At 36.9% G+C, this 18,268-nt stretch overlaps 1 protein-coding gene across 1 annotated transcript in view; it reads right to left on the bottom strand.

Annotated features, from left to right (window-relative positions):
* Positions 1 to 15,660: 15,660 nt before the first annotated feature.
* The window catches only part of LOC140163767 (CST complex subunit STN1-like), a 40,710-nt gene continuing 38,102 nt past the window's right edge, over positions 15,661 to 18,268 (bottom strand). Inside the window, exon 12 of the mRNA XM_072187082.1 lies at positions 15,661 to 15,869. The gene's annotated coding sequence lies outside the window, so the exon portion shown is untranslated. The remainder of the gene's footprint in view (positions 15,870 to 18,268) is intronic.

Genomic DNA, 18,268 nt, shown 5'->3' with positions numbered 1-18,268 from the left:
TACAAAGAGGGGGCCTACTATAAAATCAACAATGGCGGCAGAAGCATTACAATTTAGAAGGACCCGAGGATATTTTTACCAGGACATTTGCGCGCGAAGCGAGTGAAAACAATTTCAACTTCAGACTATTTTAACCAGTGCACGAGAAGCGCGCAAAATTTTGAAATTTGAGCATATTTTGGTCAAAAACAGTGTTTTCGGGCTAAATATTAACATGCCCAGGGCAAGTTTGCGGGCCCAACAATTTTTGGGGCCCTGGGCCCAGGTCCATCTGGCCCAATGGGAAATCCGGCCTTGTTCCCATGCCGAAACTGAACCCGAATGCGAGTCTTTCTCAATCACATATTAAGCCTAAAAAAGCTTTCGTGAATATCCAATAATGTTGTTTTCAGAATACGGCTGCATTTATACTTCTAAGTTGATACAAAGGTCTATAGTGTGATGGTGATCAAAACTTAAGGATGCGCTCTCTGACCCATAGGCTATATGTACTGAGAAAAACTTGCTGAATGAAACAAATGCAAGCAGCATGAACTTTATTTTCTACATTCTTGATTCTGAACACTTGTGTAACGTATTTTGTTAATTGGGTACTGGTTTTATCAAAGGTGACAACATTTGAAATAGCTTTCAGTCGCGATTATAAATTTGATGGGTCTGTGATATTTTTAAGAAAAGGTTGTTTTTCAATTAACACAGTTTTCGTTAGACATATTTTGAACACTCACAAGTAAATGCGACACGTCCGGATCCAGTCAGGCCAAACTCGGATATTTTGATAATTTAAGTTAGTACCATCAGTAAACTTGCCAGGTTTAAGGGATCCAAAATGAGCGTTTATTGCGTTTCGACAGTATTTTTTGTGGGACATGAGAGCACCTCAGACCTATCGAATTGCATTCTGAATACGAAGCATGTCTTTCTGATATCAAATAATTTTCTTTTTTTTAAATCACAAAATAATACAAATTTTATGACAAATTATGAAAATTTGATATTTTTCAAATTTTGATATATAACAGTCCTCGAAGTAAATTATATAAATCTAATGATATATTCCTAAAGTGTATGTAGCAGGGAGGAAAAGCCGACGGTCAATTGAAAATTTTGACCTTTCATATTGAAGATATGGATTTTTTTCCCAAAAAGACCTAATTTTTTTTTGGTGTTTTGGGAAAAAAATTCATATCTTCAATACGAAAGGTCAAATTTTTCAATTGATCGTCGGCTTTTCATCCCACCTACATACACTTTAAGTATAAATCATCAGATTTATAAAGTTTACTTCAAGTACTGTTAAATATCAAAAATATCAATTTTTATGATTTGCCATAAAATGTGTATTAAATTGCGAATTTCAAAAAATCAAAATTATTTGATATCAGAATGACATTCTTTGTATTCAGAATGCAATTCGATATGTCTGATGTGCTCTAATGTCCCAAAATAAATACTGTCCAAACGTTCATACCCCAGCCCTTAATGATGTTGATATCTGTAAGTCCCTAATATACGTAGCTGAAAAGTTGGTCAATTTTCCTATGTTTTTGCTCCTTATTTTGCCTATAATCTCAATTTCATTATTGCCGACTTTAGCTTGATTGGATCAGATCGTGTCATGTGACATGCTTCTACAAAATGAGCATAAAGTCGCAAGTTGGTAGTTTCGAGACGCCCTGGCTACTGCGTTGGTATTCTTTGTTTCACACACACCTGTTCAAGCCAGTGGTATGTCTGTATATCCATCTGAATGGGGACACAATGGGCCATTCACGAAGGTCATACTACTGGTGTGTACAGGTGTGCAAACAAAAAACATCCACTAGGTCAGGCTGGTCAGCCGGGATGTCTCGAAACTGACAACTTGCGACTTTGCGCTCATTTCGTGGTAGCAGGTCTCACACGTCTAATGCACTTCTTTAAAGGTCTCCATTGAAAGCATCCAGTGGTAGAGTATTCTAAAAGAATTCCATTTTTTTCTAATCTCTGTATAGTAAACCAATCAAACCAAATACTGCACACAACCAATAATTTATTGTTAACCTGCTGTGTAATTATTACTACTATTAATTACTAATACATTTATTCACAACATAAATGTCAACATCTCGATACATTCCTTAAGTGTACGTAATAACAGGTCCTTGTCTGCTCGAGTATCAGGGTTTAAATTTGGCATGCACTTGCCTCTTGGCAATTAACAGTTGCGGACATCTCGCACAAGTCGTAACATGGATATTACTTGCCTGGGTGTTCTTTACCTTTAGTAACTCATCAAACCGTAAATTTGAATGACCATCACTCAACAAATTTTGTTGAAATGTTGTCAACCAAATCACTTGCTCTACTCCCCATTCCAGAAAAATAAGCACTATTGTTTTTGGGATCAACAAAATATTATCAAGTTCTGCCAAATGAAACAGCTCAATCCTTATTATTAACTAGTAATTTTCACTTTTTTGTAAAAAGATTCGTTATAAGAATGAAACAGGTCTTTTTCAAATATTGAAATTAGACTTCATAGTTTTTAAACTTGAATGTCACAGCATGTGAAAAACACCATAAAAATGCACATTTTTTGGCCCTTAATTAATAAATTTGGCCAAACAGTGAAATATAACTTTTATTGTCAGTTGATATTGATCTCAAAAAATTAGTGCTGTATTTTTACATGTATAGGGCACTAGATCGGGTTAGAGGTTATTGCTGAACCAACAGAATGAACAGGCAAATGTATGAAATAGAAATCTTAATTTAAGCTCGTGAGATTTTGAGCCAAAACATAGTAAAATACTCAATTTAAAGGATCAGAAATTGAGAAATTGACAATCCTGAATTTACTTCTTTCTTTCTTTTCTGTTCTCATAGTGCTGACCAAAGTGTTTTTCGCATTCATGGTGCTTCAGTTCTCGGTAGTGCAAGTGTTCAGTCGCCTCAATTGAAGGAAATTACATTGGAGGAAAATTACGTTGGTTTTGAGCAATGTACATTAGAGCCTAAAAGAATTCTGGTGCCATCAATGTATATAAAGTTTGTCAGTTTATCTAACATGCAAATAACTCACAAAAGGTACCAAGATTTGGATAAAAAAGTATCTACTTCCATATTCTCTGTTGAGGCACATTCTGTAAGTGGATGGATTCGTTTCCTAATGCACAAAATACCCCTTGGATAAGAGGGGATACCATTTGCATAATGTCAAGTGTCTGAGCGAAGTGATGGATTTATAATTGAAGTGAGAGTTGCAACCTTACATTAATGTGATTTTGTATACTTATATTTTGTAAGCCATCATACCTGTAACATCATCAGTAGTGTAGACAAAATCCCAGAGTCTAAAATAATTTCTGACAGCCGAAAAGTTTCAAAAAAATGCTTCATAATAGAATTTGCCTGGAACTAATATTTTCACTGATCACAAATTATTATATACAAGAAGTTGGTGCAAACGTGGGCATCCCCCAAAACACACACTTTTTCCCAGTATGCCCCCTGTAGTCAAACCAAAAGTCACTCACTATTTTCTGCAAAAATAGCAAATTTCTCCCCCCCCCCCAAAAAAAAATATATATACATCATTTCTCCAGAAAAGAATTCTGGTGTCACCACTGTATATAAAGTTTGTGAGTTTATCTAACATCAAAATCGCTCATGAAAGGTATCAAGATTTAGATAAAAAAGTATCTACTGACGTATTTTCCATTGAGGCACATTCTGTAAGTGGATGAATTCGTTTCCTAATGCACAAAATACCCCTTGGGTAAGAGTGGATACCATTTGCATAATGTCAACCAAACATTAAAGTGTCTGAGCGAGGTGATGGTTTTATAATTAAAGTGAGGGAAAAAAGCTTATGGATTTTGTATACTAATTTTTTTGTAAACCATCATACCTGCAAAACCAGTGGTGTAGAGAGCCTCCAAAAATCCCATAGCCCAAAATGTGTAAAGATACTGACAGCCACGAAGCTTCAGAAAAGTTGCTTCAAAATAAAATGCATCTGAATTTTAGAAGGTGAAAAGGAAAACAAAGTCTTGGTTGTTCTATTATTCTGGCTAATGGGCTATTCCAGTTAAAATCCATACACCCCTTATGGAAGACATGACCTTAATCTCCCACACAGGTGTAGATTTCAAATGGAGTCACCCATTCAGGTAACCCCAATCGAAATTTACACTCCCTGTGTGGGAGACATTGGCGGCAGAACCGCGGTCCCCCACTTTATAATCAAATCCATAATGCGATGTGTCACATGTCTGGGTGAACATGAATAATCAAATCTCTATTCCTGAAAAAAAGAGTAAAAATTGCTTTAATTGGACCTTCATTTTGCAAAATTTTACAACCTCATGTGTATAGAAAAACAAATCCCCCTTTTTGCTTCTGCTATAGACACCAAACACTACATGTTCAAAGCAATAATTTATACAATGATAGTGAGTTTATTCATGAATGGCTTTAATTTGGCCTTCATTTAACCCATTATCAGCTTTTTCAAACTAAAATTGTACACAATAATAGTACCAAAATGACCCACCAAATGGCTTCAATTGGATCATCATTTTGTAAAAGTTTCTCACTTCTGAGAGAGGGGCACATGGATTTCAACTGGAATAGCCCAATGGTAAATTGGTATTGTTATGAGAAGGCAGGATTCTACACATTGGTATCATGTCTGTCTTGGTGTAAGAAAGAAGAATGCCTATTGGTATTGATAGATGGACCAGTCTTTTAATGGTAAATGAGGGGATGCAATAAACTCTTGGGGTCTGGAGACAGGCTCTCCATATCTCTGTGGTGCAGCCACTACTTGTGGCACTAGTGATGGGTAAAAGTATTCACACTGGTAACATACCTATTTCTATATCATTTACTGTTAACATGTAAACAGTACCATTAAGTCCATCATAATAAACTTATTGGGTATCATATATATAGGTACTAGAATTGGATATACACCATATTTCAAGGTCTTAGTGCAACACTAGCACGGTCTCATCTCAGTTTTGGCCATTTTGAGTAAATAATGATTGAAGATTTGCTCATACTATATAACTGTGTGATGAGGCATGGTTATACTGCCTTATAATTTTGAAAAGGTGGTGGAGACAGGGCTTTGTGTTACTGAAAGAGAACTTCTATCTGAAAATTCTGATACCAAAAATCCCATTTTTGCCGTAAATAGAGATGAGGCACACGAGCTGAACCCTCAATTGCGACACAAACTGATCAACGGCGGGAAATTTGAAATTAAGATAAAGGCAAAAATATGGAGTAAAAAAACAATAAAATACATAAGAAAATAGACATTCCAAACTTCAGAACTTAAGAACCAAGTATGCTAGACCTTTGGTGTTTTCAGTATATTATAGCCTAATGTTTGCATAAGGTAATATTTATATTAACCCAATTTTCAAAAATGCCTCTTTTGGCCCTCATGGAGCAGATCATGTTACAATTTAGGTATTACTCATCTGGCAAGACAAGAGTTACCCCAAAATGTTTGTATATTCATAGATAGCCTCTCGAATGATGTATTTGGTTATACAAAAACTCATATTCTACAAACTGAGATCACATTTTGACCTACAGGGAATAAATAAACTACATGACAACAGAGGGTGCTATCAATCTACACTAAAGTGCTAAATATTAGCACTTTAAGAAGCTTTTTGTACAGTGTACAGTGCTTAAATTATAAGCACTTTAGTAGGGAGACAAGGTTCACAAATAATGAACTGTGCCATTGGAACTGAAACCATCTTGGCTCATAATGGGCTATTCTATTTAAAACCCATACACCCCCTGTGAAAGATGTCACTGCCATCTCAATTCCAGTTGAACCTTATGTTGAATCCAGCTGAACATTCTGGCTAGTTTTATGTGAAATTCCAGCTACAAATAGAGGAAATTGATCAAATCCAGGTGAATTTTGGTTTCAAATTAGACAATTTTGCTTTGTTTGGAATTCTTTTCCACTTTAATATTATGGCAGAAAATGGTTGGATCTGGAATAATTTAAATTGTTGAATTTGGCTTGGATTCTAAAATCTTCCACAGTGGGGTATGTTTTTCAAATTGAACAGTCTAATCTATGAAGAAATGATAGAAATCTTATGTGATATGATACTACCATCATTATTTGAATACAACCACAAAATATATTTGTTTATAAAAAATATAAACACCTTTTATAAAATTAATATCCTGATGTTTATCGGTGACAACTGGCAACTCTCTAGTCCGAAGGATCCCTAGTCCGAAGGATCCTTAGTCCAAAGGTTTGCTAGTCCGAACACGTAATTAACTCGCTAGTCCGAATTCTGAAAGGTTTGCTAATCCGAATATCGGGTTCTCTAGTGCGAGGGTTCGCTAGTCCGAATAATAAATAAGGTTCACTAGTCCGAATATAGAATAAGGCTTGCTCACCCTAACTCTAACCTAACCCTAACCCTTATTCTAAACTGAGCTCAAAAAGAAACTTATAATTTTTCACAAGGTCATATCTTGAAATCCTGTCCATCAAATTGAACCAAAATTACACACAGGTTTACTTCAAAACTCTACTCTTAACACATGTCAGTAACCAAGCAGTTATCCAACTGACACAACAGCAAAATGCACTGACATGGAACAGCTTCCTGGACCACATTCACAGCCCAGCCCTGTTTCATGAAAAAAAAGTGTATGAAAAGCAGAAAGCAGCACCGTTTTATCATCTGTGCAAGGATCTTGTGTGCATTCTCACAGATTTTTTTGTGCTGGGTGCCAAATGTTGGGCTGTGAAAGTGGAGGAACTTCCAGGAAGCTGTCCCATGACAGTGCATTTTGCTGTTGTGTCAGTTGGACAACTGCTTGGTTACTGACATGTGTTTTGAGTAGAGTATTAAAGTAATCCTGTGTGTAATTTTGGTTCATTTTGATTGACACTATTTTAAGATATGACCTTGTGATTCACAAGTTGTAAAACATTATAAGTTTCTTTTTGAGCTCAGTTTATATTCGGACTAGTGAACCTTATTTATTAGCAAAGGATTAGCAAACCTTTCAGAATTTGTTTTCCGGATTAGCGACCCTTCGGACTAGTGAACCTTATTTATTATTCGGACTAGCGAACCCTCGCACTAGAGAACCCAATATTCGGATTAGCAAACCTTTCAGAATTTGTTTTCCGGATTAGCGACCCTTCGGACTATAGAACCTTCGGACTAGCAACCCTTTGGACTAGAGAGAAGTCACCCCATGTTTATCAACATGTTCATTAAGATATAATATTACACTGTACCTAGACATAATCTGTGTATTGTCTTGTAAACTACAAGCTTTCAATAAATCGGCTATAATATTTTACATGGGATGTGACATGACGTATTCTTTACTGCACTGTCAAGTTTAATGGAACTTCCATCTCTAAGAGTATCATGATGTATCAAATGATTTGGGCCAACCATGCTATGTGGTACTATGCAGTAGTACAATTCGCTTTTGCTTTTCAGATGACCAGATTATTCTCACAAATAACCAACACACAAAAAGATAGTACACTTGTCATAAGACCAAAAAAGTGTTTGTTTGTTCTCAACCGCCTGCTCGTCAGATCTAGACTGCAATCATTTTTTATCAGTTTGGAGAGCATTGTGTGTGCTGATCAATGCATATCTTTTTACACAGTAATACTATACATTGCACCTGTTCAAATTATACTAAATTTTACAAAATTGTTTTATTGATTTAAAAACAAGTAAGGTATCAAATGGTAATAACTAGCAAATGTCTCTGCACATTTATATCAATTTCAATATTTTGAATGAAACATGGTTAGAATTATGACCACTCAAAATAGAGTGAACTTTCTTTTTGTGCTGTGTGTATATCAATATATAAGTGGGTATCATGACCAATGAAACTGAAACCCCCAATGAGTACTGGAACTGATTATAATTTGAATATGAACATAGAAACCAACATGGTACAATATTAAAGTATTTTAAAGTGACAAATAAGTGATACATAAATTACAACTAATTTTAACAATAGATTCACTAGACTTAATTTCACTTTATTTTCCATTTTTCATTTTGACTTCACCAATAAATATTAAATCTGTTTTGAAAATGTTGCAAACAAAATTATAACAGACAAGTGTACTAGCTATCAGCCTTAATTTCCCACACAAGAAGTGTGGATTTCAAATGGGGTTACCCAAATAAGTGACTACATTTGAAACCTACACCCCCTGTGTGGGAGATTAAGATCATGTCTTCCATTGGGGTGTATGGATTTTAACTAGATTAGCTCAATTCAAGTCTTAGCCATAGAACTTTGCTTTGTACTTCATAGTGCAAAAGGCCCTATCTGCAATAGCTGCCAGGTATCAAATGTGTCCAATATAGACCACTTGACATGTGACGTCGTTGCCCGACAGTATGCGTGTGAATTATGGCAATTTCCATAATGTTCTTTGCCCTGCAGTGTACGCATCATAGTTTGCTCAGGGCACATGCATTTAAAAATGCCCATCACATTAAATATAGTACAAGAAAGCCATTGAACAGTGTAGCGGTTTGTTCAAGCATATCGATAGACCAGTCCCTCGCCTTTGTTGATAAACAATGATGTCAAGTGGTCTAAATGTAGAAATGTCAAATGTCTACAAGGCAGCTATTGTAGATAGGGGGTTCTTGCTCTACCACCTCACAATATATCTAGAATGAAACCTAAAACTCCAATGAGCAGTTGAATTGATCTGTAAGGTGAATAAGAACATAGAAACCAACATATGACACCATAAAATGAATTGTATAATGAAGAAGGAGGCGGCCTGTATGATTCACCCTAGCAGGGCGTAAGACAATGCGAAACACAAATTATAATATGCGAGGATCGGAAATAAACCATGCAAGCTCGAGAAATTATTATTTAAATGACGTGTTTGGGGCTCAAGCAAACTGACATATGAAAATATTGAGAGAGAAAAAAATCAGGACTCAGCAGGGATTGAACCCCGGTCGCTGGATTACCGGTCCAGAGTCTTACCACTGCACTACCTGCACAGTTGGTATACTTGGGCAATCTCAACTAAGTCCCCATGATAACTCTCTCATTGTGTCTCGGCGGCCAATTATATAATGAAGAAGGAGGTGGCCTGTATGTTGAGATTGCCCGAGTACTGACTGTGAACTCAGGTAGTGCAGTGGTATTAGACCGGTAATCCAGCGACCGGGGTTCAATCCCCACTGAGTCCTGATTTTTTCTCTCTCAATATTTTCATACTGTATGTCAGTTTGCTTGAGCCCCAAACACATCATTAAAATTAATTGTCTTAAAGTGGCAAAATATAAGCAATACATAAAATTACAACTAATTTTGAAAAACAACATTTGATTTGATTACACTATATTCATATTTTTCATTTTATAGTCTTGCAACCGTTAAGTATAAAATCGGCTTAGAAAATTTTGCAGACAAAATCATAACAGACAAGTATACTAGCCATCAGCGCAAAGCAAAGAAGATAATTTGTTCTATCATATCCGCAGCACTTGAGCAGTTCCCATGAAATGAAAGTAGATCACAACAAGGTCATAAGTGCCTCTTTATGACATTTTTGCTTTCAGGCGCAAAATGAGTTTTGATGACAACAACACTGCCAATGGCTCTTATAATCGACCTAGTCCTACTAATAGGAACAATTTTAGGACTAAACTGCCATCACCCCAACCAACACCTGAAGAAAATTTCAACCCCCCCTAAAACCACCACACCCAAAAGAAAATTTCAATTCCCCAGCTAGGCCACAACTCTCCCCCCAAAAAGTGTAAAATTGAAATTAACAAGTTAAACATCATTTTAATTTATTTCTGGAAGAGGGTAAACTGCAATGGCATACTGCGACCGCTCCTACCTGGGGGGGCTGCAGAAAAAGGTAAATTTTGCTGCCCCTGTCATCAACAGCCTGCAAAAGGTTGATGATTTGAAAAAGTGAAGAGGCAAAAAAACAAACCATTTACCGACCTAAAACCAAAAAATGTTTTTCATAGATGTTTTTCATAATATTTTCACCCTGTTTCTTTAATAATTATTTTTGCTGCCCCTTCTTCTTCCACTGCCTCCTCTTTTTGCCACCCCCTGCTTTTACCTCAGGGGCTTGCACAACCAAGCCCCCCAAAAATATGCACATGAACTTGGTTCTAAAAACATCCACAGGATACTGCAAACCTTATATTTCTAAGTCTATTTATTATCCCAACATAACATGATTTAAATGGAAAATATCATTGCACACAAATTTGAAGTTGTTCACACCTATCCCAAGCATAAGTGATAGAGCGTATCACAAAGATCTAAATGTGTAAAATCACAGACCGTTAAAAGGAATGCATTCATACTTTATGGCCGATCAAACAATGCGCATTTGAAGAATGTTTGAAGTACCCTAGGGCTAATAGAATACAATTTAAATAGTGAAAAATGAAGTGGATCGAATCATGGGCGTAACAAGGGGGTGCGTTGAGTACCACAGGGTATGCAGGAAAAAAGAAAAATAATTAATCATAATAAAAAATTGATGGCAAAATAGGTGTTAAAATGTCTAAAACCAGGATTTTCAGGACCTGTGGTGTTGAAACCTGGATACACCACAGTGAATCCTGTGTAATATATAGACTTCAGTGGTATTAATGACATCTAGTTTTCATCATTTTTTATTCTACAAAAGACATACAGGTACATGTAGTTGTCAAATCTCAGGTATTGAGCATGAGTCTCACGCCTAGCAATCATGTTTTCTCTATTGAGCCAATATTGGCCTTGCTAATCAGTCAGAATTAATAGGTAAATTTTCATGGGAAAATTTTCTGGACATGTGACATCCATGGGCGCAGACATATTAGCATTATGGAATGTGACCCCGAGCACAGCGGGTGGTCTACCAATGTATTTGAATAGGAAGAATTCCTCCTTTGATGCAAAATAAGTAACTTGTTGCAAGTTAATAATAGTATGGTAAGAGTTTCCGTAGATAAATATTTTTTTCCCGTAGGTAGATATTATTGAAATTACGTTTTGATGATTTTGTGAACTTATTAAGATTGCGTGATATTTAATAAATTTGCAAGACATGAATTTCTACCGAAATTGCAGCCAAGAATACTATTCCAATTCAAAATTACTAAGACTTGAATAGCGAGGACACCGCCGGGGGTCAGCGATCAGGCTCGAGGTCACACTTACATTGATACCCATTGGTCACTTGTCCAGAAAATTTTCCCATGAAAATATACCCATTAATGTTGACTGCTAATTGACATACTTTATGATCCAAATTTCATGAAAGCTCACAATTTGCTTTTTTGGACAGAAATACTGAAGGAATATAAACCTCATGTGCTTTCAGGCATAAGCATGAACATCCATGAAAAAAAACCACCATAGTTTTAGGGGGAAAACCTTTAAGTGTGTGAAATTGGGTTTAAAAGGACAAAAATAGGCTGAAATTTAAAAAATACACATGATTTCAAGTTTAAACCTGAAAATTCTCATGACTTGCTTTGTTTTCTCCTCCCAAACTTGGGGGCCCCACACCTTCAGCGCTGCACCCTGGTCCATGTGGCTCCATGGTAAATCCCACCCTGCTCAAAGATTTGACTACTCTGGGAAGGAATGGAAAAGAGAGTCCTATCTGGTTGGAGTAATTGAAGTCTATGCTATTTAACTCACACACTTCATGTTTTGCTATAATGTCAACAAGTTTAGTTCATATATATTACCCTTTAATAAAGACGCTCTCCAATACATATCTGTCATTATATGGAGGACTACGTCTCAAACAAGATTCTTACAGTCATATACTTTATACATCATGCAAATGCTCTTAAGATGCAATTTGCTAAAGCAACACTGCACTAACATTTTTTCATAGCCCCAAATCTGGCAAAATCTTCCCAGTATATCTATCCTTGACATACTATATTTAAAAGTCATTCGCACTATACTTAGTGAGCTAAAGATGTTCAGAGATATTCATATCTTGATTCATGTGACCTTTGGCCTCTGCAGTGGAAACTACCAGGGCCAGAACTGTGCCAGTTATGGAGCTGAGTATTCAAAGTTGTTTCATGCTGTGGGTGCTATAGCCATGCGCTTCAATGGAAAAAAGTTGAAGTTTTGAAATATTTTCTCAAAATATCAAGAACAATCTTAAGAACTACTGAACCAATACTAGGCTTGTTTGTACTCATTTTAATGCATTTTTCATGCTGATTCCAAATATGGTCATGAAAATTTACATTTCTGAAATTTTTGAATTTTGAAACATGTCGTCTGCAGTCGACACCCGCGTGAAGAGTGTTAAGACCAAATGGTAAGTGAATATGTAAACAAGTGGTATTTGCACTTTTACACTGGACCAGGGACCAACTCCAGCAAAGAATATTATGGAGTGATTATAATCAGTATGATAAGACCATTTCATGATTTCTCTCGGCAGCATGCTCATCTTCGTTTATATATTATGGTTGGAAGTAGACTCTCTGTGTCATGTACTGAATGCCTTGATCACAATGGACAAATTAGATAACCTTCCAAGTATATCTACCCCTGGCGTGTTTGTGACTCAGTTTGTGACTGAAGTCAATAGACCATTTCAAATCAAGATCGGAAAAGTTCGGAAAACCATGCTATTTATTTAGTAACCTAGGGGGTCAAACTGACGGACAAGAAATGTCAGGAACTATATGGTACCTCTGTGCGCATAAATACAGCTTATTAGCCAATGTGAACATGGGGTCATCGGTTTAAATATTTTCTAGCTAACACCTCAGCTACTTGGTTTTTCACAATGATATTAATGGAAAGAAATGATCAAATGTTCGTAATTTTTCGTCAGTTAAGGCCAGATAATGGAAGACACATTCGTTCACGCCCGAATTTGAGATTTCTTGATATTTATCAACACTAAGATGTATTCTTTCACTTGAAACTGATAAAATACAACTTGCTAATATTTACTTGTATTTTTGATTGATTTGTTTCACTCTTTTCAACTCTAAAAAGTCATATGGCTCAAGACAGCTTAGTAAATTGGCGGGAAATAATGAGTCAGAAATGCGCGAATGCGAAATATTTTGATTACGCTGCGATTAAACTTAGCGTGACGCCAAGCAACTCTCACGCGCATGTCCAACGCAGTCTAGGCGCATTCGGTTTGTTGTTCACGCCAGCAAATGTGGTGTAAACAAAACAAAAATTTGCAGTCAAATGGCACTTAGATTTTTTAATTATTTTGAATTTTGGCGCAATGAAAACAGACATTATAGATTTATTGGTGCAAAAAGATGCATATTTAGACCATGCACCAGATACAGCTTTTACAAGCGTGAAAGTCTTACCGTTTTAAAATATAAGGACGTTTTGTGCATAATTTTGACATTTTTTTACTAAAACATCGATTTCTCAGAGTTCACTTTTGACAATATTGCACGATTTTTGTGACAAGATAACTCGAAAAATATGCAAGCAAAAGGTAAACTTTTTGCACTATCGTTTAGAGTACATCAAAGCCTAGGGAAGGTTTTCTCATTTTTTCAAAATATTTGTTTTAAACAAAAATATACAACATTCTGTGCAATTTTTAGCTTAATAGAGTGACAAAATTGCTTTTTTCACATGATATATAAAATGTTTCTAAAAAAGAAACGAATTTAAAAAAAAAAAAAAAACCTTCCCTAAGTTCATGTCTCTTCTTTATGAAAAGCTAACTGATTTTTTTTTTACTCGAACGGATTTTTTTCTAAGTTGTCACAAAAAAATTTGTGTAAAAAGTGAATTTTTGTGATTTTTTCAAAAACTCGAGATTTTTAAACAAATCTGACGTCACCATGGGATTCCTTGACTCATTTCCTTTCCAAAAATGTATAGTTTTATATACTTTTGACATACACTTCAGAAATAATGATGCTCGAAAAGGTCCATGTTCTCTCCCATTACACTGGCCTTAAATTTTGTTTTTACAGAACCACCACACGCTTAACCCTAACAGAACTAGGACTCACTAAAGCTCACTATTAAAACCACTCTGCGTGCATGCATTCCACGGGACTTGATGACGCAATCAGACCAAGTCATATACCCAGGGAATGCGCAGGGAAAAGTGTGGCTACATGCTGGGGCTCTTCTGCGTGGCATGCGAGGGGTCCGAGGTTCGAATCCCGGGGTGCCAAGTGACTTTCTTCTTCATCTTCTCTCCTTTTTCGCTCCTTCTTTCCCTTCCGATAGCCAGAAAACCTCGGGTAGGGTTAGGGTTAGTGACCATGCATATTTTCCCTATATGCCTTCTTAACCCTAACAGAACTAGGACTCACTAAAGCTCACTATTAAAACCACTCTGCGTGCATGCATTCCACGGGACTTGATGACGCAATCAGACCAAGTCATATATACCCAGGGAATCGCTGGCGGGCCAACGCCACCTGTGTAGCTACATGCTGGGGATCTTCTGCGTGGCATGCGAGGGGTCCGAGGTTCGAATCCGGGGTGCCAAGTGACTTTCTTCTTCATCTTCTCTCCTTTTTCGCTCCTTCTTTCCTTCCGATAGCCAGAAAACCTCGGGTAGGGTTAGGGTTAATTGCACATTGAGTTTCCCTGGCAAAAGTACCTCTCTTATCCATAATGGACCGTTGAAAGTTCATAGTAGTTATGATGCCTCTTACACATTTAAACTTCGTACTGTACATGATGCTGAAGAGGTACTTTTTATGCGCACACGATCGGAATTATTTCATGCTTCGGGTTTAATCGAAATGAATCGGTTTGAAAACGTCTATTGAGGTGAAAGGTCTAGTGTCAGTGCCCAACAGAGTATTGGGTCACAATGGAAATTAGATAACCTTCCCACGTATCTGTTCCTGGCATGTTTGTGACTCAAGTCAATTGAGGTGAAGTGTCTAGTGTCAGTGCACAACAGAGTATTGGGTCACAATGGACAAATATAACCTTCCCAGTATATGTGACGTGTCATGTCAAAAGGAGACACTTTTGGGCAGGTTATCATTTTCAGATTTTACATAATCTTAAATAGAGAGATATTTTGCTCCACAACGCCATTTTCGCCAATGAAATCGGACATTCTTAAGCGAAGATATTGAGTTCGTAAGTTATGGTATTATAAAATTGGAAATTGACATATCGGCCTTTAAAAATATTATTGACAATGTTGAGAGTAGGAATTACCTTGAAAAATGTCTCAAAAATACAAGATGCCGGTTATATTCGGTCTGAAACTATCTAACAATATTTTTAACATTAATAACCTCACAAATTCGCAACAAACACAAATTGTGAAAAAATCACCCCTGGGCAGATTTTTGGCGATTTCTCCATTTACGATCCTGCCCAAAAGTGTCTCATTTCGACATGACACGTCACATATCTATCCTTAACATATTATATTTGTGAATCAAATCAATTGAGGTGAATGGTCTAGTGTCAGTGCACAACAGAGTATTGGGTCACAATGGACAAATTAGATAACCTTCCCAGTATATATATATCCCTGGCATGTTTGTGACTCAAGTCAATGGAGGTGAAGAGACCAGTGCACAACAGAATATTGGGTCACAATGGACAAATTGGATAACCTTCCCATTATATCTATCCCTGACATATTATATTTGTGAATCAAATCAATTGAGGTGATGGGTCTAGTGTCAGTGCCCAACAGAGTATTGGTCACCTTGTCTTGTTCATTTCTGTTGGAAGTGCTTTCCATGCTTCACATACTTTTGGATTCCAGAACAGTGAGGCACTTCTTGGAAGATGTAGTTTCTATTGTCCTATCTGTATCATCTGTGAATGTGCTGAAGGGTTGCCACCTGTTAAATAAAATAAGAAATAAAAGAGGAAATGGGTCAAACAGTTTATGGCATCGACTTTTTTACCAGCTGAACAAATCTTTGGAAATTAGTTTAGAAACATGCCAACAGTGTGTTTGACGATCGTGTGGTGTGGTATGATTGTTCATTTCAATCATGTACCGCATTACTCTTACTTGACACACCGACTTGACACACTTGAACGCAGTGTCCATTGCACAGTCAAATATATATTTAAATCACCATAAATTAATTGTTTGAATATATTTTGATGGATAACGATCACACCTCGACACCTTCACCAACTATTCAACCCTGCTTGGGATGGCCCAACATGATCTCTTCCTCTCTCAAGTCAAAGCAATGTAATGTTTTTATATTGTGCTTGATCACATCACTCTGCTCCTCCAACCAATCATCATCAATTGATTGGTTGAATATATTTTGATGGTTGTGTATGATTGTTGCTGTTGAACTACCTCTGATCAGAGTAACTGTTGAACTATCTCTGATCACATTTACTGTTGAACTACCTCTGATCACAGTTATTGTTGAACTACCTCTGATCACAGTTACCGTTGAACTATCTCTGATCACATTTACTGTTGAACTACCTCTGATCACAGTTACTGTTGAACTACCTCTGATCACAGTTACTGTTGAACTACCTCTGATCACAGTTACTGTTGAACTACCTCTGATCACAGTTACTGTTGAACTACCTCTGATCACAGTTACTGTTGAATTATCCCTGATCAGTTACTGTTGAACTACCTCTGATCACAATTACTGTTGAACTACCTCTGATCACAGTTACTGTTGAACTACCTCTGATCACAGTTACTGTTGAACTACCTCTGATCACAGTTACTGTTGAATTACCTCTGATCACAGTTACTGTTGAACTACCTCTGATCACAGTTACTGTTGAACTATCCCTGATCAGTTACTGTTGAACTACCTCTGATCACAATTACTGTTGAACTACCTCTGATCACAGTTACTGTTGAACTACCTCTGATCACAGTTACTGTTGAACTACCTCTGATCACAGGTACTGTTGAATTACCCCTGATCAGTTACTGTTGGAACTAACTATGATTACAGTTACTGTTGAACTACCCCTGATCAGTACTGTTGAACTACCTCTGATCATAGTTACTGTTAAACTATCCCTGATCGGTTACTGTTGTACTTCTGATCACAGTTACTGTTTAACTTTAATTACCCCTGATCAGTTATTGTTGAACTATATCTGATCAGTTACTGTTTAACTACATCTGATCACAGTTACTGTTGAACTACCTCTGATCACAGTCACTGTTGAACTACCCCTGATCAGTTACTGTTGAACTACCTCTGATCATAGTTACTGTTGAACTACCTCTGATCACAGTTACTGTTGAACTACCTCTGATCACAGTTACTGTTGAACTACCTCTGATCACAGTTACTGTTGAACTACCTCTGATCACAGTTACTGTTGAACAACCCCTTATCACATTATTGTTGAACTACCTCTGATCACAGCTACTGTTGAACTACCCCTACTCAGTACTGTTGAACTACCTCTGATCATAGTTACTGTTAAACTACCCCTGATCGGTTGCTGTTGTACTTCTGACCACAGTTACTGTTTAATTACCCCTGATCAGTTATTGTTGAACTACCTCTGATCACAGTTACTGTTGAACTACCTCTGATCACAGTCACTACCCCTGATCAGTTACTGTTGAGCTACCTCTGATCATATTTACTGTTGAACTACCTCTGATTACAGTTACTGTTGAACTACCCTGATCGGTTGCTGTTGTACTTCTGATCACAGTTACTGTTTAATTACCCCTGATCAGTTATTGTTGAACTACCTCTGATCATAGTTACTATTCAACTACATCTGATCAGTTACTGTTGAACTACCTCTGATCACAGTTACTGTTGAACTACCTCTGATCACAGTCACTGTTGAACTACCCCTGATCAGTTACTGTTGAACTACCCCTGATCATATTTACTGTTGAACTACCCCTGGTCAGTTACTGTTGAACTAACCCTGGTCAGTTACTGTAAAACTACCTCTGATCACAGTAACTGTTGAACTACCCCTGATCAGTACTGTTGAACTACCTCTGATCAAATTTACTGTTGAACTACCCTTGATCTGTTACTGTTGTACAAATGATCACAGTTACTGTTGAACTACCCCTGGTAAGTTATTGTTGAACTACCTCTGATCAGAGTTACTGTTGAGTTATCCCTGGTCAGTTACTGTAGAACTACCTGATCACAGTAACTGTTGAACTACCCCTGATCAGTTCTTGTTGAACTACCTCTGATCACAATTACTGTTGAACTACCTCTGATCACAGTTACTGTTGAACTACCTCTGATCACAGTTA

This window comes from Amphiura filiformis, chromosome 11, assembly GCF_039555335.1.
Source record: "Amphiura filiformis chromosome 11, Afil_fr2py, whole genome shotgun sequence".
In the NCBI taxonomy this organism is placed as follows: domain Eukaryota; kingdom Metazoa; phylum Echinodermata; class Ophiuroidea; order Amphilepidida; family Amphiuridae; genus Amphiura; species Amphiura filiformis.
The sequence above is the reverse complement of the archived record's forward strand: the minus strand, read 5'-3'. Positions and strand labels throughout refer to the sequence as shown.